The 7,335-nt window shown below is 40.4% G+C and overlaps 1 long non-coding RNA gene across 1 annotated transcript in view; it reads left to right on the top strand.

Annotated features, from left to right (window-relative positions):
* The first annotated feature begins 471 nt into the window (after positions 1 to 471).
* LOC132346704 (uncharacterized) overlaps positions 472 to 7,335 on the top strand; it is a 48,464-nt gene continuing 41,600 nt past the window's right edge. The window contains exon 1 of the long non-coding RNA XR_009496620.1: positions 472 to 1,064. This is a non-coding gene — a long non-coding RNA (uncharacterized lncRNA). The remainder of the gene's footprint in view (positions 1,065 to 7,335) is intronic.

The following is a 7,335-nucleotide window of genomic DNA, read 5'->3' as shown; positions in this document are numbered from 1 at the left end:
GAGAGCCTGGCAGCTGGTGTTAGAAATACAGAATCTGTTTCATCAAGAGACTTTATTGACTTTTAGAAACTTCCTGGGGACAGTCCCAGATGGCCCACTTAGCAGGAAACTCATTTATTTGTAGCTCCAAACACTTGCTAGAATCCCTAATGGCCTCATGAATAGGACCCGAAGCTTGTAGTTGCTCCCTTGTGGTCAATCTACAAGCCACATTAACTATTTCAGGCTAAAAAGAGTACCTTTAGGAATCATGTGGCTCATATTGCTTATTATAAATTCACTGGGTTGGATTTTAAATTAATGAAATTAATTCAGTGGGGAAGCTGGCTTAACAAGATGAGAAGCTGTGAGTCAAGGGCTTCTTAGGCTGGATCGTGTTCTGCCTGGTGTGGGATCCAGCCCCAGCCAGACCTGCTCTTCCAGACATTCTGATGTCTAAATAGAAGAGGTTATAATTCTAGGAGGTTAGAACATAAAACTGGATGGAAACTGTTAGAAAATGTGAATTATTCTGAGAGAGGCTGGGTTCATGGGAGGAGTCGGAGGTTTTGTGGAGAATGAGGAGTAGCTTAAACACTAGAATGAAAGGGAGAATAAAGCACATATGATAAAGTGGAAAGAATGCAGTATCTGTGACTTGAAGCATACTTAACCACTTTTATTTTTATTCTATTTGTTAGTGAGATGCTCAACCATAGAGTTCCTGGGCATCATGTGGGAATGGTATTGGACAGAAGCCTTAACAGGTAGGCAGGATCCAGATCACAGAAGTCCTGTAAGCTTACCTAAAGAGTTTTTCTCTGTTTTCTTTTTCTCTTCCTTCCTTCCTTTTAATTTTTATTTTGGCAGGCAATGGGAAGTAAATATAAGTCTTTAAACGGGGCAGTAGAATCAGTAGGTCTTCTGTATGTGAAACACAAAATGATGATGACAATAGATCAAAAGACAAAGCCTGTTGCTAAGGAGATGAGAAAATGATGCAACAGCCCTGATGGAAGACTGTGTGGAATAGACCATGGCAGTAAGGATGGAGAAGAGAGGCCATTCATTCACTATTTCAACAGGTATTTGCGGAATACCTATTATGTCCTAGGTGCTTATATTAAGAATATGGAGGTGAATAAAACAGACCAGTTACTTGATCTCAAGGAGTTTATATTCTAGTGTGAAAGACAACAATAACGACCCAAATTAATGACAAGATTCTTTCAGCTTGAGAGAAGTACTTTGAAGAAAATAAAACTGGGTGTCATGGGAGAGTGACTGACCTAGGGAGACTCTAGAAGGAAGTAACATTAGATCTAGGATATGATTGTCAAGAAGAAGTGAGTCACATGCTCTAGAGGAAGAACATTCTGGGCAGAGGTGCAGCCAATGTAAAGAGTCTAAGGATCTAGACATATGATAGGAAGAGTAAGAGTGGCTGGAACAGGTAATGGAGGAAGAAAGAATGGTAGGGGATAGGGCTGAAGAGGAAGATTTTATAGCTATTGGCAAATTTAGAGTCTAAGCAATGGGAGTGATATAATCTGGCTTATATCTCTAGAACATCACGGATTGCTGTGTGGAAACATAGAAGCCAGTTATGAGGCTACTGCAGTAGCCCAGATGAGAGATAATGGTGGCTTAGATCAAGGTGGTAATTGTGAAGATAGAAGTGTTGAAAGTCAGGATATGAAATACTGCAAACTCTCAGTTTTTGAAAGAAAGATATTCAGAGAATTATTCACAAATTCTTCAGTATGAAAATATCACTCTAGCATATGATTTATCCCAAAATCAAACAAACAATATGAAAATCACATAACTCTTTTAGTCCCTTAAAACAATTGCTTCTTATGCATGTTGAGTAGAGAACAATAAAACCCCAGTGGAATATGTCTGCCCAAGACCAAAACCGATGAATGTAGATGTGTTTAACATAAAACATTATTTACAACCACAGTTACCTTTGAAAGAGAGTGTTTACTATAAAGGGGTGAATTTTGTCTCAGCTCCTTGATGGCTTTGATTGGAAAATCTTCACTTGGGTAACTTATTTCATGGTAGAGTAGTTGAGAGTCAGCCCTCCCTGTTACTTCTTAGCTCTCAGTATTTCACATGTGTGAAGTTACAGGATGTTTTGTTTTTTTTTTAATTAATTTTTTTATTGAAGTGTAGTTTATTTACAGGGTTATATTAGTTTCTGCTGTACAGCAAGTGAATCAGTTATACATCTACATATATCCATTCGTGTTTAGATTCTTTTCCCATAGAGGTCACTACAGAATATTGAATAGAGTTCCTTAGCAGTTTCCTTATTAGTGATCTATTTTATGTATAGTAGTAAACTAGTGGAGGTGATAGAATTCCAGTTGAGCTATTTCAAACCCTGAAAGATGATGCTGTGAAAATGCTGCACTCAATATGCCAGCAAATTGGGAAAACTCAGCAGTGGTCACAGGACTGGAAAAGGTCAGTTTTCATTCCAATCCCAAAGAAAGGCAATGCCAAAGAATGCTCAAACTACCGAACAATCGCACTCATCTCACACGCTAGTAAAGTAATGCTCAAAATTCTCCAAGCCAGGCTTCAGCAATACATGAACCGTGAACTTCCAGATGTTCAAGCTGGTTTTAGAAAAGGCAGAGGAACCAGAGATCAAATTGCCAATATCTGCTGGATCATGGAAAAAGCAAGAGAGTTCTAGAAAAACATCTATTTCTGCTTTATTGACTATGCCAAAGCCTTTGACTGTGTGGATCACAATAAACTGTGGAAGATTCTTCAAGAGATGGGAATACCAGACCACCTGATCTGCCTCTTGAGAAACCTATATGCAGGTCAGGAAGCAATAGTTAGAACTGGACATGGAACAACAGACTGGTTCCAAATAGGAAAAAGAGTACATCAAGGCTATATATTGTCACCCTGCTTATTTAACTTATATGCAGAGTACATCATGAAAAATGCTGGGCTGGAAGAAGCACAAGCTGGAATCAAGATTGCCAGGAGAAATATCAATCACCTCAGATATGCAGATGACACCACCCTTATGGCAGAAAGTGAAGAGGAACTAAAAGGCCTCTTGATGAAAGTGAAAGAGGAGAGTGGAAAAGTTGGCTTAAAGCTCAACATTCAGAAAACAAAGATCATGGCATCCGGTCCCATCACTTCATGGGAAATAGATGGGGAAACAGTGGAAACAGTGTCAGATTTTATTTTGGGGGGCTCCAAAATCTCTGCAGATGGTGACTGCAGCCATGAAATTAAAAGATGCTTACTCCTTGAAAGGAACGTTATGACTAACCTGGATAGCATATTCAAAAGAAGAGATATTACTTTGCCAACAAAGGTCCATCTAGTCAAGGCTATGGTTTTTCCAGTGGTCAGGTATGGATGTGCAAGTTGGACTGTGAAGAAAGCTGAGCACCGAAGAATTGATGCTTTTGAACTGTGGTGTTGGAGAAGACTCTTGAGAGTCCCTTGGACTGCAAGGAGATCCAACCAGTCCATTCTGAAGGAGATCAGTCCTGGGTGTTCTTTGGAAGGAATGATGCTAAAGCTGAAACTCCAGTACTTTGGCCACCTCATACGAAGAGTTGACTCATTGGAAAAGACTCTGATGCTGGGAGAGATTGGGGGCAGGAGGAAAAGGGGACGACAGAGGATGAGATGGCTGGATGGTATCACTGACTCGATGGATATGAGTTTGGGTGAACTTCAGGAGTTGGTGATGGACAGGGAGGCCTGGCATGCTGCGATTCATGGGGTAGCAGAGTCGGACATGACTGAGCGACTGAATTGAACTGAACTGAATATATGCTATACTTTATTGTATACATTGCTATACTTTACTGTATATTATAGACACCACTCAACAAATGGTAGCTGCTTCATGACTATTTAATCTTAAAGAATAAGATAATCTCTAAGAGGCTTTTTTTTTTTCCCTAGTGCTCTCTGTGCCATGTAACCTTTTGGAGATTAAATCACGTAACATAAATTCCACACATGCGCGCACAGACACACACAAACACACACACACACACTGAATTAAATGAAAAGCACACATTATATGGGCTTCCCAGGTGGCTCAGTGGCAAATAATCCGTCTGCTAATGCAGGAGATGCCAGTTTGATCCCTGGGTCTGGGAAGATTTCCTGGAGAAGGAAATGACAACCCACTCCAGTATTCTAGCTGGGGAAATCTCACAGACAGAGAAGCCCGGCAGGCCACAAATAGTCCATAGGGTCACAAACAAATGAGCAACAGAGCACCATGCAGGCACACATTGTATGCTTATAGTGAGCTTCCTTCTTGAAGTGAAGGAAAGTCGCTGAGTCATGTCCGACTCTTTGCAACCCCATGAACTATACAGTCCATGAAATTCTCCAGACCAGAATACTGGAGTGGGTAGCCTTTCCCCTCTCCAGGGGATCTTCCCAACCCAGGGATTGAACCCAGGTCTCCTGAATTGCCGGCAGATTCTTTACCAGCTGAGCCACAAGGGAAGCTCTTTCTTGAAGGAGATAGAAACTGAGCTGGGGAGAATTTGCATGGTGCTTAAATGGTTAATACAATTTCCCTATGTACCTCATTTACAATAGAGATTAGTTTAGACACTTGGGTGAATATGACTCATTTAAATGCTCAAAATCATGAATCATTCAGAGTAGCATTGTGGGTAATTTTAATGAAACATCTTTAAGGTCTTCATTCCTTTGTTAACTGCTTCTATTGAATTTAAACAAAAGTCCCATTTCATTCCAAATTTAAATCCAAAAGAGATTTGATCTTTTCTTCCTGCCATTTTGCAACCCAATGTAATTTCTAACAAGTGCCTGGAATTAAGATGTGAGTCAGATCAGAAAACTGCATTTGAAACTAAATGGAATTCCAAAGCCAGATGGGGATGAAGGGGAGATTTTAGAGTGACATAGCTGGTTGAAACCATTTGAGCTGAACGTCCTCAATTCCTAAGACCTCCTATACCCCCAGGGACTTGCAAGACCACTAATGTTCCACTGCTTGGGACATTAACTGTGAAGTTAGGGGGAAAAAAAAAAAATCAAAACATCAAAAGTGGCTCAACCATGAAGACCAGTATGTAAACATTAATATCAGATTTATTCATAAAGCTCCAAACTGGAACCCACTGGTAAATGAATATAAAAGTTGTGGAATATCCACAATGTAATGCCACATGGATAGCAGTTAAAAGAAAAATCTGCTGATATCAGTAATAGCAAGACTGAGGCCCCAAAGCTTAACATCAAATCCAGCACAAAAGACTGTTGTATACTATATGATTCCATGTATATGATATTCTGAAAAAGGAAAAGTATAAGGGCAGAAATCAGTTCCAGGTTACCAGGGATTGGATTACGAATTGATAGGAAAGAGGGAGAGGGAATTTTGGGGGTTGGAAATTGTATCACAGTTGTCCCTTGAACAACACAGGTTTGAACGTCAAGGGTCCACTTATCTGTGAGTTATTTTATGTATCTATATATGAAGTGAAAGTGCTAGTTGCTCAGTTGTGTCCAACTCCTAGCTACCCCTGCGAGGCTCCTCTGTCCATGGGTTTTTCCAGGGCAGAATACTGGAGTGGGTTGCCATTCCCTTCTCCACAGGATCTTCCCAACCCAGTAACTGAGCCCAGGTCTCCTGCATAGTAGGCGGATTCTTTACTGTCTGAGCTACCAGGGAAGCCCTTATATATATACACACACATGTGTGCGTGCTAAGTATCTCCTGCACTGCAGGCAGATTCTTTTACTGCTGAGCCACCAGGGAAGTTTGTATATATAATAACTCACAGATAAGTGGGCCTTTGAAGTTCAAACCTGTGTTGTTCAAGAATCAACTTGATACATATACATATGTATGTAGGGCTTCTCCAGTGGCTCAGCAGTAAAAGAATCCATGGACAGAGGAGCCTGGCAGGCTACAGACCCTGGGGTCAAAAGAGTTGGACACAACTGAGCAACAATATTTCTTTAGTTGGCAATTGTCCTCCCTATAAGGAACAATGCTCCTGCTTCCTATTTCTCAAATCTTATCTCTTATTTCTTTGTGGTTAATGCATTCATTCTACTTGCTGCTATCTCTAACACACACACACACACACATACACGTCCACATACAGTTTGTTAGGAAGAAAAAACTTTTCCCTCTATTCTTAGGTTCAGTGCCTGGCATCTGTGAATTAAACTGACAAAAGACGTATTAATAGAAGAAAGAGTTTATTCATATGCACATAAAAGCTAAAAAATAAGAAACTAGCTAGTTAAATGGTTAGAGTTGAAGACTTAATAATACATGCTTGACAGGAGAAAGAAAGGAGGGGAGAAATAGATTACATATTAAAAAAAAAATAGGTTTCATTAGGAAAGAAAACTGGGTGTTTATGTTACTGGTCCAGCTTCTTGCCACTTGAAAATCAATACCCATTACTAAAGGGGAAGATAGGGAAGAGGTTTGGTCATCTAATAATTACTTATTCTTCATTTATACTTCTTTAAGGAAAAACAAAAAGGTTAAGGCATGACATTGGGTGCACTGAATGGAGTGCAAGTCAGAAGTTTGGTTAAACTACTTAACAAACTAAGTTTAAATACCTGGTGATCTCATTTCTGTAATTAGGTTCTTCTAAGGTTAGAGGAAACAGAGATAGTCCAAGAGTGAAAGGGCCAAGGAGTGCTTTCATTTAGAAGAACACATTAGAGAAAAGAACTTTGTGATAATGTTTGTCTAGGAAGGTATGATTTTTCCATCTTCTCTGGGGCCATGAAATTCCCCAAAGAAAAGGGATTTATGATAGGTTTACTCTTGGTTTCTCTCCTGGGAGGTGACGCCTCCTCAAAGAGAGAGATTTTGTCAGTCCTCATTTGTGAGAAGTTTCTGCTTTTTGTCAGATAGGGGGAGCTGGGAGGCTTTCCTCTGCATCTGCTGACTCTCAGATGTCTTTAGCTTAAAGAATCTGTACCACCTCTGAAGTTCTGAGTGGATCTCCACAGCACATACTGCTGTTTCTTGCCTCAGCACTGCTTTTCCTCCAGTGTGTCTCTGCTGGAATGTCCTTTTCTCCTCTTTCTCTGGCCAAATCCTAGTTAGTACTTAAATCCCAGCTTTCTCTGACATCCCAGGCTACTCCCACTGCCAAGCTGACTTAAGTGCCTCCTCCTGGAATCCCCAACACCCTGGCAAAGTCTCCCTGGTACATGACCACTATTTGATTACTATCTATTTATACGTGTTTAGACAGAACTCTTGGGTGAGTATAGCTGATGTCTCTTCCCACCTCTGACATCAGCTCCAAGCTTGGCTCTTCTCAAGCTGCCAGCATGCCG

This window comes from Bos taurus, chromosome 12 (genome assembly GCF_002263795.3).
Source record: "Bos taurus isolate L1 Dominette 01449 registration number 42190680 breed Hereford chromosome 12, ARS-UCD2.0, whole genome shotgun sequence".
Taxonomy (NCBI): domain Eukaryota; kingdom Metazoa; phylum Chordata; class Mammalia; order Artiodactyla; family Bovidae; genus Bos; species Bos taurus.
The sequence above is the reverse complement of the archived record's forward strand: the minus strand, read 5'-3'. Positions and strand labels throughout refer to the sequence as shown.